The sequence below is a fragment of the Drosophila navojoa genome, chromosome 2 (assembly GCF_054131105.1).
Source record: "Drosophila navojoa isolate 15081-1374.11 chromosome 2, UAZ_NAV_1.0, whole genome shotgun sequence".
NCBI classification, from domain to species: domain Eukaryota; kingdom Metazoa; phylum Arthropoda; class Insecta; order Diptera; family Drosophilidae; genus Drosophila; species Drosophila navojoa.
This window is the reverse complement of record NC_142890.1, coordinates 31,835,307-31,855,593: the sequence shown is the minus strand read 5'-3', so window position 1 is coordinate 31,855,593 and position 20,287 is coordinate 31,835,307. Positions and strand designations below refer to the sequence as shown.

Genomic DNA, 20,287 nt, shown 5'->3' with positions numbered 1-20,287 from the left:
CACTCGCTCGCTTAGCCAGCACGCCCGTAAATTCAGTAAATTCACCCATTGACCAGCCCGGGCTTCCCCCAGCATTCGTCTACATGCCACCCACTCCACTCCAGTGGCGTCCAACGACGTCATCATTTTTTTCACATACGCGTCTGCATATTTTAGACAGGCTTTTCAGTTGTGTTGTCGGCACTAGTCTGCTTATTAGTCAACTGCAGAGTATCCCCAATGGACTATGCTCGTGTGCATAAATTCTCATCAAGTCCATCTACAAGCAGCACTTATCCCATATTACTCCAGCAATTGCAAAAATTACAGAACCTCCTTCTGGTGCTCCTGCTTCATCTATATATATTGCTTTGCTTCACGTCAGTATCTGGCCTCCGAATTGGTTACATTTTCATAATGAGACGGGGCCATTTTCGTATCGAGCTCGAGACCGATGGGAACACCATAAAAGCTCTTCAAACGGCATCGCCCCAGGCCGCCAAACTTTTTCTCATTAATATTTTCCGTTTTCAGAAGATTAGCAGCCAGAGAAAAAGTTTCCGAATCGCTGCCTTCTTCGGCGTTGATTTGTTGAATTCACTCTTGTTCAGACATATTTATGAACGTTGCTATCGAAATGGGGGTCACGACTGCGGATAGTATTTGGAATTCCGACGAGTGATGAGCCGAAGAAGTATTGGGAGATGCCAATAAACTACGAGATTCAATTACTGCGCCGTTCTTTCTCTTCCCACGATAATTAATCTCATATGTGTACATATATGTAAGCATATGCGTACAGCTGATCAGGCTCAGGATCAGAGAGGAAGGTATCGATACGTACAATTGGTACTCATTCTTCGCCTCTGCCTAAGGTTGTTTTTTTTTTCGGCACCCGCTGTGGAAGTAGAACTTCGCCGTCGTGCTCAGCTGGGAAAGGGTTCTGCGTGTCTGCGACGCTCCAAATACAATTATCCAAAAGAGGAAAACCGAGAATTTTTCTACAAAAAATGAAGCATGTCCAACGTTCCAGGAACCACGACACCGACGTCGACATCGACATCAGCGTCGGCTTCATTGCTGCTTTTGTTCTCCTGATAGAAAAGTGAAAGTCTCAACCGCGCGATGCCGCTGTTTATGACAACCATAAAAACTGCAATTTTCTGGCTTCAGTTTTTCCGTTCGCTGTGGCTCGTCTCAATTGGTTTTCAGTGAACGAACGGGTTCAAACTGTGACCTGCGTTCCGCCTGCTTCTGGCTGCCTGTCTGTGTGTCTGTGTGTCTGTCTGTCCGCTGCTCTAACTGCGGCTCCGAATATGGACCATGCACCCATGGGCCACATGCTGTCGGACAGCGCAAATATTTGCCATCGACAGCTGCTGCTGTCTCCCAGTGTTTCAGCGAGGCGCTTTGTTATGACAATTGACTGCAGTCTATCTGCGAAATGAGTTTTATTGCCCAATCGCCTAAGAGCTCTTAAGCCATGCATGTTATTTAGTTATTTCGCTCCATGACTAGCTGGGACTCTTACATTGCGACGCCCTCGGCTGGATCAACGAACCCAAGAAGTCGATGCTGATGCTGATGCTGATGGCGTTGCCGATGCCATTGCAGGAAATCTTCAATATTTTCACAATAAGATCGCTAAATATTAAAGAAGCAAAATGAAAATACTTAATGCCAAACGGCTCACTGCTGGACGCTGATGGCCCCTGCAATACTTAAATGCATAAATTGCAACTTTTGCAAATCCGATTAAATGGCCGGCCCAGAAGGAACGGGTTTTCTGTTTCAAATTAAAATATGTATTCAACTCGTATAGCCACACCCGTCGCCTGCTCACATACCGCATATCCGCATATATACTGAGGCCTGTAACTTAATCTCCTTAAGTATATATTTTATTCGAAGTGTGTGGCCATAAGAAGCGTCTCTGAGTAATGACTTTATTTTATTTATAGGATGTGTATATAGTCGAATCGATAGTCATGGCATGCATATAACATACATACATATGTATATTTCTTCGCTACTTGTTGGGTAAGGATATAAATACAAACTGTGTGTTTACTAAACGAATAATTTGCAGAATATGAGAAGGATGTACCCTCAGCTCGGCAGATCTATGTATGCTTCAAGACAAACACATAACTTGACTATGCATTTATTATTTTTTGGGTTGTATTTTAGTTCTCGTACTTGTTTACAAAGTCAAGATCTATACGTTCATGAAAATTCCTGATTTTTGTAGCGATAAATAAGTAAGGGCTCCACGGTGCATCGCTTATACCGATCTTTGTGCACCTGATGCACCTGGGCTGCACTATGAGATTTTCTTCGAGAAATTAAAGAACTAGCAGAAATTAAAAAATATTCTCGATGCCTTCTTCTAATTAAATTTGCAAATGGAAAATAAACATATTTTTTTATCAAAGCTCTCCAGGAGTGAGGTGAATCCAAAGTCAGCATATTAATAAGCAAATAAATAATGATAAATGATATCTAAAGTATTATATAACATTATATATACACAAATTTAAAAGTATTTCTAACATATTAATTTCTTATTTCTCTCAACAATTTGTAATTTCCAGTGCAACTAGACAGAAAAGCAAATAGAATTCAAAAATAAATAATAATTTTAATAAAAAAAAAATTCGTTTATGATAATTTCATATTTATTGAGTAGGACTGCAATCGTTTCGCAAAGGGTGCGTATCGTCACACAGCGTTATTCAACTTGCATTGCGCATGGCCGAGCTTTCAAAAGGTTGTGCCACACACACACACACACACACACACATAAACACGCATTTTGGTGGATGTGTGTGTAGCAGTAAAGGTTAAAGAGTAGTTGAACGAAATGTCCACCATATTGGAGCGATATACTGAAGTGGCCTGCGATGCATCTGCATGGCAAATGAACGAAACTCGTACTGTGTGCAAGTGCTGCTGTATGTGTGTGCTCATGTGCATGTGTGTGTGCATGTACGTGCTGTCACGTTGGCTACCGATACAGGAATAAATCCATATGCGGCCCCGTTATGGCAATTCGTAGCCAGTGGGCGAGGGAGCGAGACGACGATAGTAATGCATGCAACGCTGTTGCTGCCTCACTTGCTTTAATGCACTGCTCATTCCACTGCAGATAAGCAGCGGCAGCGGCAGCACCAGCAGCAGCAGCAGTGGCTTAGCACATGGGCCATTAGGATACTCGTTAACTTTGTGGTTATTTAATAAAGCGGCTGGATCCAGCTCGAATCAGTGGCTTTAAATTTAAATAATTTTTAGAAACGAATGGAATAGAATGAATCACATGATTAATTATGATCATACAATTCGGTAGATCAAGTTGAGTTGTTGATTTTCACTGAGAGTCACTAAGAGTTTGCAGCTTACAAATTTGCCTGTAGCAAATTATATTCTTTAATCTATATAAACGATGTTTAGAATAGCAAAAGAGGCCTACTTATTTAGATAAGACGACGAATAATTCTGTGCAGGTACATTAAATAAGTTCAAAGCATTCATCTTGAATTTGAGATTGGATTTAGTGAGTCTGTTCTCCGTAGCAGATTCTCCATTCATTGCCCTCGTCTGCCCTTTCCAAATTGGCGCGTGCTTTGTTTACAGTACATTTCGGAAATGTGGTCCCGGCCCAAACATGGAATCAACTGTGTGGGAGTTCCAGAGTGGAGGGAGGGGGGTCAGATGGGGCAAGACTGGCAACTGGTAGATGTGAAGTTGAAGTCGAAGCGATTGGGACTGGCTAGGAGTCTGCTGCGACTCTCGGAATTCAACATTATTATTTATTTTTTGCTTTGTCCCAAGTGAATTCCTTGGAACGTGATTTTCGGCGTTGTTGCTTTTGTTGTCGCTGCACGCAAAAATTATGATGCGAAACGAAAATGCGAGCAAGTCAAGTACGAGCTAAGAATGACTGAGAAGTTCAAGTGTATATATAAGTATACACATATATATAGTATATATAGTAATCTTCAAGGTGTAGATACATAAGCGCGTGTTCGTGTCTCATACTTGAACAATAGGATTGATATAGCTGGGCGGGGTGTCGGCATGGGTCGGCCAAAATGGAAACAACAACAGAAATTGGCAACCGAAACAACGGACAACAATATCAACAACAATGGAGCATGCCCATGATGATAATGGAATGGTAATGATAGTTTGCTTTCGTTGCTCTTGTTGTTGTTTACGCTGGCAATGAACGGAATGGAAACCCAAAGAAAAAACGAAAATAAAATCGAAATAGAAATGGAAAAATAACAAGAGCAGCAGCAGCAGCAGAAGCAGCAGCAGCAGTTGAGCATAGTAAACCGACCCTGTGCTTACCCTGCAGAGGAGAAGGATTCCTTTGCCTTGCCAGAAACTTAATTTGGGGAAAAGTTTTTGGACAGCACTTATTTAATTCTTGTGTACCATTATTATTATGTTGGCTACATAAATATTTCCATAAATATATATCAAGAGGTTCCCAATATTCTTACAGGGTATTCACAATGGGCCAGCAGCCGAAATGGAAGCTGGCGTAAATCGCTTTTCGACATTTCTCAAATACACACACAGTTATACACAAATATATGTACACACACATGACACGCACTCTCACACACAATCCCGATTCACTTAACATACATATATGCATGTGCGTTTGTGTTTGTGTGTGTGTATCTGCGGCGGGTCGCATCAAATATATTTTAAGTTTTCCTCTTTCCTCTTCTTGTTGGCTCCTTTTTTATCTTTTTCTCTTTTCTTTCTTCAATATTTTTAATTTTATCATAGCAAACAAGTAAAACAAGAACCAAGGAAAAAACATACCGAAAAAAAACTCAGGGAAATTTCAAAGCTTTTAAGTAAATGAAATATTTTTGGCATTTGTTCTTTTCAGTAGAAAGCTACGAGAAGAGATTCGAGGGAAAATGCAGCAGAATGCAGAGCACAACTGAATCTTAATCAATTTCTAAACGCATCGCGTTGAAGGCAATGGCAAAATGAGCATGGCTAAATTTGGACATGGCCTTGTGCATTACGGCGGAATTCTGATAGAGACAACGTCTACCGCACGTACTAAATGGCTGCAGCTCATGCTGACAGCTCGAATGAAATATGGCTGCAGCGGAAACACTAAATGGAAATCCATTTTCGATTACAATTCTGTCTGTGTGCATGTGTGTGTGTGTGTGGCACCGGATAATATCAATCAGCGGACATTCTTCATTTCTGTTTACTCACTTCACCTGGCGCGACCTGCACGTCTTTAGGCGTGGCCAACAGCTGCGCCTCCAGTCAGCTCGCTCCTTCAGGTCTGTTTATTTATATTCGACTCGGCTGCACAGTCCAAGTCGTAGTTGAAGTCAGAGTTGCTCAAGGGCCCAGCACACACTGCCGCACACGCCAGACCCGAATACGGTCGCAAACAAACAATTCATCCGACTTTGCCTTGGCAATTAGTGGAGCCCATGTCGCCAATCGATTGCGATTGCGAGTGCAATTCGAATCGAGCCCAAGTGCAGCCTGCAAATTGCGATTCGTCTCGTTTCCAGGGAGAAACTAACTTGCGTAGGCTGATTGATTCGCACTGCCCCTAGATAGCAAAAGTGCGATACAGATAAGTTCCTCTGGCAATGTTTTATTAAGATTTATTCCATAGACAGTCGTCGATTGTCCATCAAATTTTTGATAGCCCCTCAATCCCTTTTCACCCACTGTGCACTGCCGGACATAACTCACAAGTCGTTCCAGCACTTGACATTGTGCCTCATAGCAATAAAATTATTCAAGAACGCAGCCATATTGAAGAGGGGCATATTTGCTCGCTTGCGAGCTCACCTGCACACACCTGCAACGCGGAGCCCGCAAGCCACGACGCCGCCTCGCAGCGACTCTTTGCCATAAAAAAATAAAAAATTACGAACTTGTCAGCAGTTTATGACTCGTTGCTGTTCTCCACATCGAGCAGAGGAACTGTGATTGGGATTGCTTGCGTGTCGTACATTAGGCAGCACCTGTAAGCGGGCCATCTCCATGCATCTATCAAAAAAAAAAAACAAAATGAAGCTACTGGAATTGGAATTGGAATCGGGAGTGGAAGGGGGAGTGGGAGTGGGAGTGAGCCTGAATAATTTGGATGGGCTGTCAAAATGATCATAAAGCAATTAAATGCACCTCGCACTTGCGACTGCCTCTCACCCCTAGACAAGAGTTGAATCGACAACCTGAGTATTAATGTACATAAGTCCCGTTTCTCCACCCGCACTGCTTAGCTTGTACCAATCAGAATGCATTGCCATTGGGCAGCCGCGCTCCGCTCTCCACGCTCGTCTTCGGTTTTCGTCTTCTCCACTGACACTAATTGGCTCCTTTATAGCCCAGTTAAATCGTAAAACTGAAATTTTATGCATTGTCACTGAAACGATTATGACGTCCGTTCGCAACAGTCGAGAACAGAGAACAGTGCGTGGCCCGCCCTGCTCAAGGGGGGCTTACGGTAGCTTAACGCTGCTCAGATTTATGTCTTTGCCCACAATATTATTTGTGTTGCTTGTCAATTTACAATTTGATTTCGGCTTTAAGCTCTCTCATTCTCTTCATTGATCGCATTTCGCACGCACTTCAGATGTTTATCCCTGGCAGGTAAGCGAAATATGCTTCAGTATGATTTCCATACAGGTATATTTGTATTTCTGGAAATGCTTTTCATTATTATAAATTATTCAGACTATTTTATGTGGCTGGAATAGTTATTCGTTGACTCATAGATAGAAATATATAATGGGCGAATTGACTTGACTATTCAAATTGAGTTTGGCTAGGCCGTGACGAAACGTTCAATTACCTCGCCTTATCATGAATTATTAGTGTCGTTTTTCTCTACCCGTCCCTCATCGATTACATGGACCTATGTGAAATCGATTATCGATATACTACAGGGTCAAGAGTAGAATGTTTCAGATGATTAATAATTTTTGTTGCATGTGTTTTTGATATTCCAATTTTCGATTGGGTATTAGTCGAGACTCAAACCATCATGCAGATTGAATCTAGTTAGCATTTGCTGCTGCAAGGATGGGACGATGGAATGGAGAATAAAGAATGAGAGTGGCATTGTTCGCTTCTGATGAATTCTCCTTGCTGACGCTATCCTTACTGCAATTGCCGCAATCATTCTTATCAGAATTCACAGTGGCCAGCAGTCAGCAGTCAGAAGGGGCGGTGGAGTATTGTTATTAGGATACACAGCCAATCACCCACACAGCAGCGAGTTGCATTGCTAAATTGCATCGACAGCCAAGATTGTTGCCAAATGGGGAAGAGCGCATTATATTTTCCTGCGCAACAAAATCCCTATACAGGATGCGTTAGACGGACACGGAGACGGAGGCGAAAAGTTGTGAAAGCGAACCGAACCGAAAAGAATGCTATGAATGCGGGCAAATCGTAAAAAAAGAAATTGCATCTACCCAAAGCGCAGAAACTTGCGCAGGACTTTGAGATTCTCATAAATTCTAACAAGATTTCAAGCTGCGCCGCGCCATTCCATCGGAATACGAGTTGCATTGGCTAACTGTTCCACGCGGGGGTGGGTTTGTGCAGTGGCAGACCAAGCAACGGCGTCCAGTAGGCAAACAGCGCCAGCAGTCTCAAAAGAGAGCGGAGCAAAGAGCGCCGGCACAGACCAAAACAATACGACGTTCAAGAGAGCCACAAAAGCTTGAACAGGTGCAGCACGTGAAGAGAGCACTTTTAAGAGAGCAACAGGGCCGATGAAGAGCGCTGCACCAATACTAATGCACGCGACCGGTCTTAAGAGCGGATTGCGCAAAGAGCGCACACGCACACAAGCGCAGCTGAGAGAGAGCGAAGAGCGCTGACACTAACACAGGCGCATTAATAGCTGTAGCTGTATTGGTAAGCGAGCGCAAACTGTGTTTCATATCAAAATATTCAACAATGTTTTTGAATATCAAACATCTGAAAAATTGAAACAAATTTATTATGTATTTGCTTTTTAACTATAAATACGAAAACTAAAACTTATTCAATTCTCGTTTGCGTATTCAAAAGGAATAGCTCCAATTGGATATAGTGAATCCTGTTGGCATTTATCCAGCCAACTTTGCACTTAGCAAAGACAACATCAAAATGGTTCATGTATTCGATTGTAACCCTCTGAGCAGGACGCAATACAGATATCTCCTTCGCTCTTATGTGCATGCCCATCACTCGGATCAGTTCAACCCCAGCAAATGACAGCGCAGCATTCGTGTACGGCAAACTGTTCCATTTCGTTCCTGTACTTACCTCGAAAACGTCGAAAACTTACCGTCGTCTCTGTTTCCGTCTCCATTCCGTCCTATGTCAGACGAGGCCACGGTCCGGGCACAACGCAGGCGCACTTGCTTGGCGCTGGCCGGGAATATCGCAGCTGCGGCAATGCGGCTGGCAGAGCCTCAAAAGCGCCGCACAAGAAAAAACAACATTTTTCTGGTACCGATATTTCAGTCACGTTACAGAACTTCACAATAGCCGCCGCCGCAGGTGAGTGCCGGTGGCTCGCCAGCATGCCAGCATGGCCGCTCCATGGCGATTCCCTCTCACATGCAAGATGGCTGCCACTGCCTCTGCCGCTGCCGCTGCCGTTGCTATGACAACGCGTTCTCTTCATTCCATTTGATTGCGTCGGCGCTCCATGGCCGTCTGCTCCCTCATTCTAAGCAGGTTCTTGGCTCGTCGCCATTGGTTTTATCCGACGGCATTTTGAAGTCTTCAGCTGGAACATGAGTAAATATGGGAACATTTTAGAACAAGTAAAACAGTGCATTTAATATCGTATTCAAACGACAATTGACAAAATTGGCAATTAACAACATTTGAATACAAAAAATAATTAAATTCACTTAATGAAGAAGAAACAAATTGATGAGTTCAATGCCACATGAGCCAAAATATAGTATATAATCAAATAATATACTAAATTCAACTTTTGAAATAATATTTAATTTTCATTATTATTATCATTATATATGATCTAGATTAAATATCATTGACTTGAAAAGTTTTTAATTATTATTTAAATAATATGAGAAACCGAAGTATTTTTTAAATAAATCATTTATTTCGCATATTTTTAATCTGTTGGATCCCTACCTATTATATATTTAATATTTATCTAATACTTTTTTAATACGATTTAAGTAATATATCAAACTCTAATTATTTTTTATATCTGTTTAATATTAATGTTTCGTACGGATGATATGATATGATGATTATGATATACCCAACATTGACTTGGATACATACTAGTAGATTTACAGCCAATTAATTTAGCATTCGTTTATAAAGTGTTTTATTTGGTTTGTTCTACACAATGTTTAATATCAAATGAATACTGAGATTTTATCATGTTTCGTGTCCAATGCTGAAGCTTCAATATTTTCAATCTGAAATCAAGCATATGAAATGTACTCCAGTGTCTTCTTGATGAACATGAGCTTTGATTTCTGTTAGCAAAACTTAGAGTCGGACTTCCATTCGCCAAGCGAGTACAAAGACGGAGGCAGGTCCAATGCCTGAAACATATTCAAGCAACGCCTTGTTGACATTTTCCAATAAAAATAAATAAAATAACATTTGCTCTGGAAACACCTACTGAAGGGAGCTGCCTAAATAAATGCCGACGCTTTAGCTGGCTGCGAAGGTAGCGTTGCCTGTCGCCTGGGAGCATTAAAAACAAGTCTCCGGCGAGGGCTTGGATGGGGGTTGGTGCTTGTGTGTGTGCACTACGCATTTTAATACAATTTAATGTCCCATCGAGCTCCATCATCACCGTCCGCCGACGACTCGCAGGAGCATCAGCAATTGAACTAGATAACATGGCCGCTGCCCAAAAATTCACAAGATTTGCAGGAAGGCGAACAATGGCAATGCTTAGACCGAGGCTAAGGCTAAAGCTAAGGCTACGGCTAAAACTTAAATACTATTTCCGGCGTACGGGCAGCGCTGTATTTTTATTGGAAATCGTTTATCTTAGCTTCTATCGCCTGGCGCAGTGCGAAAACGTGTCCTGAGCCAAGAAGCTTCTGCACTATGGAACACTACGGATATTTTTGTACTAAAACTCAAATTTAATATACCACATAAAAGACCCCACTTGTACTATACACAAATTATATATTTGTATTTGATTATCTTTAATGAACTAATTTAATGAGTAAATAAAAACACTTTGAATTACATAAAAACTTATTTATTTAGTCTTTTTTTTTTAACTAAAAGAATCCAATCATAGCTGCCAAGAAAGTTGTATAAATTTATTTCACTATAAATTTATGAAAATATCAACATATTCCATAAGTAATGTTATATATCATAAATTATATTCATACATTGGAAATATATTTTGTAATAAATGTAATCTGAAGTCACTTTACATAAAATGATATATATATATATATATTAAAAGTATTTTTTGTATAGAATTTCAATTATCATTACTTATATTTTTTAAGAATATAAAATTAAATATGTATTCCACAATATATTCTTTGCTTCAAGCTGACTCACCCACTGTGTGAACGCTCTGCTGGGGTCACCTCCAGCCACAGCCACAGACCCACACCCAGCCCCAGACCCAGCCTCAACCTCAACCTCAGCCTCAGTTGGCTGTGTTTGCTATTTAACTGACAAACGACGGAATTAGTTGTACGTTTCGTTGGCATTTCAGTTGCCTGGGCATTAATCTGAGCCCAACCTCGCATATCAATGTGACAGTCGCCCCCGCCCCTCTCGGGGCATTAGGAGGCGATGCTGAGGCGATACGGCTTAGAGCTTTTTAGGGATTTTCTGCTTCATTGCTATGTATTATCGGTGGCCCGCATTGGTAGATGGTAGATGGTAGATGGTAGATGGGGTTAGCTCGTGTTGAATTGCACTAATTTAGTTGGGCTCAAATGCCGCTGCTTCAGCGTTGCGACGCCCTGTGCCATGTTTTATGATGATGAGTTCGAAGTTCAAGCATGTTCAGCATAAATATATGCGTAGATTATCTGAACAGGGCACAGGCGAGGACAATCCATTTAGAGCAGCATCGAGCAGCTCAGATTGCATTGTAAACTAGCGAATGGAAAAGATTTTCTATTTTGTTTTCGTAGATTTGTAGACGGCAACAGTAATTATGCTTCATATTTCTTCTCAAGGTTTCATAATCTATTCTGGCTGTGCAACACAAATTAAAAAAAAAAGGGATAATGTCGAAGTGTTTCACGGAAAAACGAGAGCAGTTTGATAAAAATGTAGTGCAGGCGAATGACCTTCGAGCGATTGTAGGATTCAAATTAAATATTTCATGCGCATATCCATAACTGGAGCGACCTCTAAATACTGAAAGGATGCATCGGCTGCGACAATAAAACTATAAAAGACCAGAACAAATAGTCTTTGTGCCGCTGCGGCTGCTTCTTTCCGTTTCTCCCTCTCTCTCTCTCTCCCTCGCCTTGTTCCTCTCTGTCCCTCTCTCTCCCTCGCCTTGTTCCTCTCTGTCCCTCTCTCGCTCGAGGCCATTCCCGCTGCGTATTTAGTGCGCCGACTTTTAGACTCTCAGACTTTCAGTTTCCAGTCGACACCAACAAAACAAGCCCATTAGTCGGCCGCATGTTTTCGTGCCTTTTTTATGCCATCGCCTCAATTCTTGTCTTTGGCTCTACGCATTATCGCAGCAGTTGTTGTCATCTCTGTTGCTCTTGTTATTGTTGTTGTTTTGAAAGAGGTGACAGCCTATTTGCTTGTTTATCTTTTGAACGGTATCTGCAAATGTATCTATAGTTGCGACCTGACATCGCTGAATTATGTATACAACGCCGTTGGCCGCTCGGGCTCTGGAATGGCGCGCCACAAGACTGCCTCAAGGCTCCCACTTAAGCCCCTTCTAATGTGGCAAACAGAAATTCGTTAAGCTAGCCGTATCCATTGGCTCTGGCACAAGCAGCATTCTCGCCACGCCCATTACATGCTCCAAGGATGGTTAGAAATTTTATGCTCAGCTTGTCAGCGCTAACGCCAACGCCAACGCCCTGACCCCATCGCCATTCAGCTGAATAGCGATGACAACTTGCCATGCGACGTGGCCCCGGATCCGAGGCAAGGGCGTGAGCTCCTCTTCGGCTCCTTCTAAGTTTTCTTACTGTTGATTTTATACATGCGCTGCACTACAACAAAAAATTGCACAAAATAATTCTGATTTCAAGATATTTTCAGATATATTTTCATATGATTTAAAACAAAGAAAATGAAAATTATATCAACATCTATTAAATAAAAAAAAAATAGTCTCCCCGCGTTCGCTCAGTGCATTTGTAATTTGAGCCAAAAAGCAAAATGTGAAAACTGTGAAAAAGAAGGAAAAATGTGCGAGAGAAAAAATAAAAGCTTCTGCTGCTGCTGCTGCTCGTCAACATAAAACTTGCAAAATAAGTTTCGCATGTTTCAAGAAACTCAGGTACGAGGATTTTTGGCACTGGAGTACGTAGGGAGTGGGGAAGGAGGGAGCCGCTTGAATATGCAGCAAGCATTCCTCTTCTTCTGGCTCTCAGCTCTGTTTTATATGCTGAAATCGGGGCCCGCCCACCTGAGCGACAGCCACGCCAGCCAGAATGAGAATGAGGGGCTGGCTGGCAGTCAGCATTGCGGCTCGTAAGCCGCGTGGAGGGGGAACACGAAATGTACCCCAATTTAATCAAGAATTCTATTCTGCAAATGACTGGCATGACTGACGAATGCGAGGGACGGCGGCGTGAAGCATGTAAGGGAAGAGGCAGCAGAGGGCAGCACTCAGACTGTACGCCAAGAATTTTTATTTCGCGTGTCAAAAAAATTGCATGCCCATGCCAAAACTCAAAGGATTGAGGTGCGGGAGAACTTAGAACTGTGAACTGAGAACTGAAGGTAGCACTTTTGCAATGGCTTTCTGGATACATCCCCAAATACAAATTGTTACTATGAACTCGGAAAGACTGGCATGAGAAGGAAGTTTTCCAATTATTTTCGAGTCTCGCATGCCACACTAACTTGACAAATATTTGACAAATAACGATCCGTTACAGGATTATATTGTAGTATTTTGTATTTTAAATAAGATAGATAGATTATGGAAAGAAATGATCAAGTGATCGGCATATACTCGAATGAGAAAATCCGGTCTGTCCACTTTTCACATCCTGAATTAGATCAGGAATATATATGCATATGCATCAGGCACGCCTGCATCACTCTGTTACAAAAACAAAATACCCTGTTAAGGCCTTCCCATGTGCAGAGGGTATACAAATTCATTGGCTGAAAGTATTTTAGGCTTTGTCGCTCCGCAACTGGAAAGAAAAGTCGAATCTCGATTTTTCCCATTATAGAAACGCATAAATTGATAGTCTCCGGGCGAACAAAGAAACTGTACAAATGTTTGAAATGCCATTTGAAGTGGGGAAACGAGAGAAACTGAATAGCGCCGCGATACTTGAGCAAGGGGAAACTGGAGCTAAGTGGTGTGTGGTGTGGAGTGGAGTGGAGTGGAGTGGAGCGTTCGACTGGGGCTGCAGCCGGACGAGCAAAATGGCTGGCGTTGTTATTGAAATAAATTATTGTAAATAAATACGAAAAGCGAATTTATGAAGTCGTTGGTTATAATGGCATGTTATGTTGCTTGTGCCTCGCTCGACCATGCCGGCATCCACATTGGCCTGGGCATCGGCTTGGGCTCTGCCATTATTTGTGTTTGGGTACGTCCAGAAACGAGCGCCGTTAAAACAAACAGCTTATTATGCCAATGACATTTGCGATGGCACAGCCATCAATGCACGTAGGCTTGGCTGTAGGCCTAGAGCGTGGACGTGGACGTGGATGCGGACGTGAACGTGGATATGGATGTGGATGTGAGTGAGGGGCGCCAATGATAACTGGGAGAAGTTGGCGACTGGCCTCGCCGGTCGACGAGTCGTCGCGACGTCTGCCAAGTGAAGTCGAAGGTTGCCGCAGCTGAGGAACGAGCCTCGGAGACTTTTGAATTTGTTTATTTGTTATTTGTTTGCTATTTGTTATTTGTTACTTGTTGTTTGTTGTTTGTCATGTGCCGGACTCCCTGTCTTCTCCGTTTGTTTGTCTTTGGCTTCGTTTCCTCATAGCGCTTGTAAACATTCCGCTGCCAATTGAATTCGTTTCAATTTATTTACTGCACACGTCGGGCCAGAGGGGGATGGGTGCAGCGGAGAGGTTGTTTGCGCGATGCGCGGCCAATAACAGCATCGAGGTATATTTTACGACAGTCGCCTCTACAGCCGGGCCGGGCCGCAGCTCTGCCAGCAGAGCCCATTGAGGGTTCAATTGGAAAACGAAATCGTTTTCTCGACATTTCCAATTGAAATTTTCGACTTTTGTACGTTTTATATTTTCTATTTGAATTTATGGAACGCATGCAGCACGTGCTGGAGGATGGGGAAAAGAAAAGGTAGAGTTTTTAAGCCTTAATTATGAGCTGACGCTGGACACTTTGGCTGAATCAGCTGATTTATGTGGCACAGTTGGCTGAAATAGTTTGGACGGTTGCCGCTTTTGTGGCGCTGGCGTTTGTTTTATTGCAAATTCAAATAGTTTTGAACTTTCTGCTGATTTAACGTGCGCTGGCATTCAGCTCAAAGGATTCTTGGCGCTCAGCACTACACAACTAGAAACTCTCATAAGAAAGTTTACGATACGAGTGCCCTGGCAATGGCACGCACATGCAAATACACCGAAACAAACGATTGAATACCTCTTCGGCACATGCGATAAAAGAAAGTAATTAAAAAGGCCTTGAGTGCGGACCACTCCCAACTGACGGACATCCAGCTCACGGCCCAGAGACAGCTTAAACAGCAATTAGAAAGTTCGCTGGGTCCCTTGGCAGAGGATTACAGTGGAGTTGGTTACTCCACTCGTTGAATTCCTTTATACTTTATTTTCCTTACAGAAATAATATGCCTGAGCAACTCGCATTAGAATCACCCATATCATATTTCCCCTCACTCCAAAGCACAATTTCTTGCAGTGCAGCTCCTTGGGTTGCTTCCTTTGGTTTTCGCTTGTATATTTCGCTATGGTTTCTTGGCACCCGGAATGGGTTTGCCCAATAACGCGAAACGAAGCGAAATTTCGTTTGGCTCCAGCAGCGCGGACAGCGATCTTTATTTTTTACGACAGCCAGCACCCTCACCCCCTTCATTCTTGTCCTCGTCCTCGCTTCCGACCTCGTCGCAGCTTCAAAAAAACTTGAAATGCAACCAGCGCGAAATTGCAACAGCAACAGCAGCAGGAGCCGAGCTGAGCTAAGCTGTCTAAGCAGGAGCAGCAGTTCGAGTAGGGGCTGGGCAGAAGGCAAGTGGCAAAAGGCGCCAGTTGGCTAAGCGCATATAAAAAGTTTTAGATAAATTAAGGTGGAGCCTGCACGAAATCATTTTCAGTTGCATTAAGCGCTATTCAGAAAAAAAGTAAGCAAAAACTGTGCTCGATTTCTATAAAATTTGAGATATGTAGTACAAGTTTATTTTCGAATATTCAACTTTGTTTTTACTGTTTTCTGCAAAGTAAAAATGTAAGCAAGCTGAAATCTGTTGAATTTGTTATATGCGAGAGACAAATGCAGGGATACGCAGAGGACTCATGGTGAGAAGAGGGGAGGTGAGGAGATGCGAGGAGCCTTAAGAACGTGGTCGCGTGGTGTGACTCGGTGACTTATTACATCCGCGCCGCTCCTCCTCCCTCCCTGCCTGCCTCCCTCCACGCTCATTCCCATCTCCAGCTCTGTCAACCACCAAATGCCAACTGGCAAATGAAGTCGTAAAAAGATTGGCCAAAAGTTTTTGTGTGCTGCGCACAGAAGTACGCACATATAAAAATAGCGAAGTTGGGATTAGTTTCATCAAGGATAAGCCAAGTGCTGGACACGCTGCTGGCGGATGCTGATGCGCATATAAACGAGGCGAGCCATGCAGGACTAGCTGCCTTTGGATCTGGCTCCGCTGGCCATTTCGCAATTTGAGCCAACAAACTTTTTATGCAGTTGCCTCTGCCTGGCTCTACTCCAGCTAAATAACATCATACGTTCACAACTACATATACATATACGTATATACACACAACATATATGTATATGTACGTGTGTATATATGCCTTGACAGAGTAAACTTTTTGAATTCATTTTACATGTTACACGTATCTCAAGCAATCATATACATACGTACATAACATGTATATGCACGTGTGCATGTGCCTGTGTGTGTGTGTGTGTGTGTGTGTATGTGTTTATTTTCGAGCATTCAGCAACGTACGATGATATAGAGTATGTTACCTTTATGGTTGCTCCAGCTCGAGGAAAATACATCTAAGCACGTATGCAGGATCTGCATAATTTATGCTTTCAGGTGGGCAGAACAAGCCCACAGCATCCCCGCAGCACGGCGCGCACATTGGCCTTTTCGCTGCCAAGGATTACCCTAGAAAATTAGGTTTCCATTTTCATGGACCCGGACGCAGTAGCTCGTATAAAAACGGCACGACCTGGCCGCCATCTTCATAACCGAGCGACTGAGGCGTACAGACAGCGCAGCGAGTGATTGGGGCGTGGGCGACAGCAGAGGGATGAGTTGTAGAGAGGGGGAGCGGGAGCGGGAGCGGCAGAGCTGCATGCTCAAACGAATTTATATATTTGTGTGCTCGTTTTATGACTAATATCTCGGAATATCTCTGGGCATGGCAAATGTCAGTGACGCTCGACAGCCGCACTATCAATCCTCCCCAACCAACCCCCCCTCTCAAATTTCGCCTTACAGTCCCTCACAGTCCTCGCCGCAGCGTTCCGTGCACAGTCGCATATTTTGCAGCGCTGTGAAAAATAAAACACAAATATAAACCCGGGCAAAAACAAGTATAAAAATTTGTTTTTCCAACATTTGCCAACGACCAGAAAGACATGATGCCCTTGTTGTTGTTGTCATTGTTTTTGCTGTTGTTGTTGTTGTCATTGTTGTTGTCAAATTGGCATTGACGTTGCCTGTGCCGTTGCCGTCGACACGAGATGGGGCTTTGGACATAGATGTCTCAGGCAACAGGAGCTCCAAGCAATAGCAGCTCCAAGGTATTAGAGTCTCCCCTCCCTTATGAGGCATGTAATTTATGTTGTTTGTGTCTCCCGCCTCCCGTTCGGCTTGTTCCACGCGCTGCCTTCATCCCCGAACAGTTGGATTCTAATATTAAGACTATTAATATTCACTTAAACAATAAGAACTGTGATATTGTCTTAGTCAAGATATTTATTTATAGCTCGTCGCAAATCTTTTTGTTTTGCACTTCGCTCATAATACTCATTCACGAAAATGAATTAGTATATTGGTTTTGTGCAATGCCCGTCTGTCCGTATTAACGCAATTGTGTTCGACAATATTGAAGCGAGAGTCTTGAAATTTGGAACACATTCCGCCCACTTGGGGCGTGGCAAATCGGAAAATACATGTAGATCCGCATCGACCATCCAAGATCACGAGCTATGGCGGATATATTTACGTTCGTTGGGGGCGTGGTAAATGGGATAAAACGGTATCTCCAAGAATTTTACAGCAAGAACGCTGAAATGTTACACGTAAGCTAATGTTATGATTCTATAGAGATTAATGAAAACAAGTAAGAAAGCTTTAGTAGAGACTGCTCGACTACGAGATCCCCTGAACCATTCGAGCAACTGATATTTCAATAATAATTCGCATATACACACGCACACCCACACACACACACACTCACGTATACAGGCGACTGGGGTTGGGCTGCGCTGTAGTGTTGGCAATTTTAGAGAATTTAATTGTTGAATAATTTAATTTCTAGACGTACGATCGTAATGAAACTTTCAGAACGTAATCATAATGTTTAAATGTATGTGTATACCGAAGCACAAGTAGTAGTCTAGTATTTGATATACGACTTTTAAAAAAATGGTGGTGAGGGGATGGTTATCAGATTAGCGGGTTGATTTCAACAAAAACCGAAATTGTATAAAATGCGTCTTAATATATATTTAAAATTTGGAGACTCTAGCTTTAAAGATGTGGGAGATATAATTTTATATCTGATTTTCGATAAGGTTTTTTTATCGAAAAAAATATTGGAATGGGTTATCGTTTTTTAATGATAAAATCGATATCCACGCGTTATATACTATAATATAGTATGTATAATTTTTAGTAACTTGATATTGGAGATGATCAATTACTCAGATATAATTTTTTGGAAATATTTCGCCATAAAGCTGTATGTGAGTTTAGTTCTTAAAATTGTTTTCTCCCTTTGGGTTAGCCCACATAGCAATACAAGTATATACATTACATACATACACACATATGTGATGTATACATTCATGCAATTCATAATTACTGGCACAACAGTATCATAAATGAAGTCCCTAGATTTCAAAGATACCGAAGTAAAGACAATAACATTTAATCATCTACCCAATGGATATATATTTCTGAACAAAATCCATCAAATGATAATACTATAGTCATTAGTATACTGCATATTCTAGCATATTCTCAAAAGTAAACTTCACTTTTTAGCCTAAGCTCAAGTAACATATCAATTCGATATGCAGTTCGCTGCAGTTCAAAATCTGTATATCACTTCTTTTATAGAATAGCGAGCATCAGAAGATCCAAGAGTGCATTTAAAATAGATTTCGGTTGAGCATAAGCAAAGAATGAGTAAACACTGAATAGAAATGTGTGCAGGCATATACACCTATCTGGTGTATATAATTTCTGTATCTCTCCTAGAGTAGAAATGAACAAATGAAGCAGAAGTTCATAGCTGGATGCCATGTGCCTAAGAGATTCTTTCTCAAGAGTAATACAAAGTTTTCAGAACTTAAATTGAAATTTTCCATCTTTGCGCCAAGTCAGATGAATAGCAGAAAGAGAAAAAGAGAGGCAGATAGACACAGGGACAGAGACAGAGAGATTGGACAGACAGAGAGAGAGAGAGAGAGAGAGAGAGAGAGAGAGAAAGAGATTCGTCATTAAGGCTTCTGCTTACTTCTTATGCATGTCGCATGGGCAATAACAATAACATACATCCAGCAGTGCAAGTGCTTATTCCTTCGATTCGCTTATTCATTTTGTTTTACGTCTGGCCATTTGCCTGTTCCATCATTCGCTGGGAGCAGTGGGAAGTTATTGCAAAAAATATAAATATTCCCAGAGAAATGCACGAAAAACCGACGGACAAAACTCAAAATTTATGCGGAGACTAAGAATATATTTTGATTCATATTGCTGCATGTGTGGGAAACATGTTTTATCTAGGCTGGGCGCTTTCGCGCTTTATGCATCCATAACTTCCAGTTGGGTTCTGCTTTCCGTAAATAAAATGCGCGAGACACGTTTCCGTTTTTCGACATTCGACATTCGATGGGCGACGTTGCCTGACACTGCCAATTGCGAATAACTGAAAATCCGCACATATTGAAATTTAGCGCTGTGCCTTGAATATCAAATTGATTTCTCTGCAACGCCCATAACATTATAGACAACACTCGGAGATCTTCCAAAGTAGAGCGCGCCCCTTGAGAGCTGTAAAGATTCCTTTGTTTCATGCAAAACAGCACCGGAAGCAACGGCCGCGTTGTACCATAAAATTAAATCCATTCTCTTTAATTGAATTGGCATTATTATATTTTTAAATTAACTAATTCATATGTTTTTATGGACTTTTTGCGTGTAGCAACAGGTTTACTTTGTTCCTTAGTACCGTTGCGATCTGTCGAGCTGCACTACCCAAGCAAAAAAAAAAAATATATATATATATATATACAAATAAATTTGTATCACTTCTATCATTATATTCGATCATCTGATTAACTGAAAACATTTTAGTAAAATTTAAATGAAATGACCTAAAGCCTTTACTCTCGTGGTTCTCTAGAGATTTGTGATATATTTAAATCTGAAATCAGCTAAAAATATTTTAGAATTGTAGAAATTTAGTGATGAGCTAGAACATTTCAATTAGCATAATGAATTTATGAATACTCAAATACAAATATATAAACCAGATAATTATTTTTCTTTTCATGTGTATCAAAGAACTAATGCGATAAATATATTTAGTTTACCTAAAAAATATCTTATATATTCGGGAAAGTATCGTACCGATTCCTGGCCACGGGTTGCTTAGAGTTGGAGTGAATGAGCTCTCGGACTGATATAAAGCATTTAGGAGC

At 41.8% G+C, this 20,287-nt stretch overlaps 1 long non-coding RNA gene across 2 annotated transcripts in view; it reads right to left on the bottom strand.

The window, feature by feature from the left end:
• Window positions 1-20,287, bottom strand: part of LOC115563577 (uncharacterized) — a 112,075-nt gene that overhangs the window by 73,151 nt on the left and 18,637 nt on the right. Inside the window, exon 3 of one of the 2 annotated variants that reach the window (XR_016197254.1) lies at window positions 8,302-8,770. This is a non-coding gene — a long non-coding RNA (uncharacterized LOC115563577). Of the gene's footprint in view, window positions 1-5,232; window positions 5,442-8,301; window positions 8,771-20,287 lie in introns of those variants that run through there. The other variant, XR_016197253.1, reaches the window with a different exon arrangement.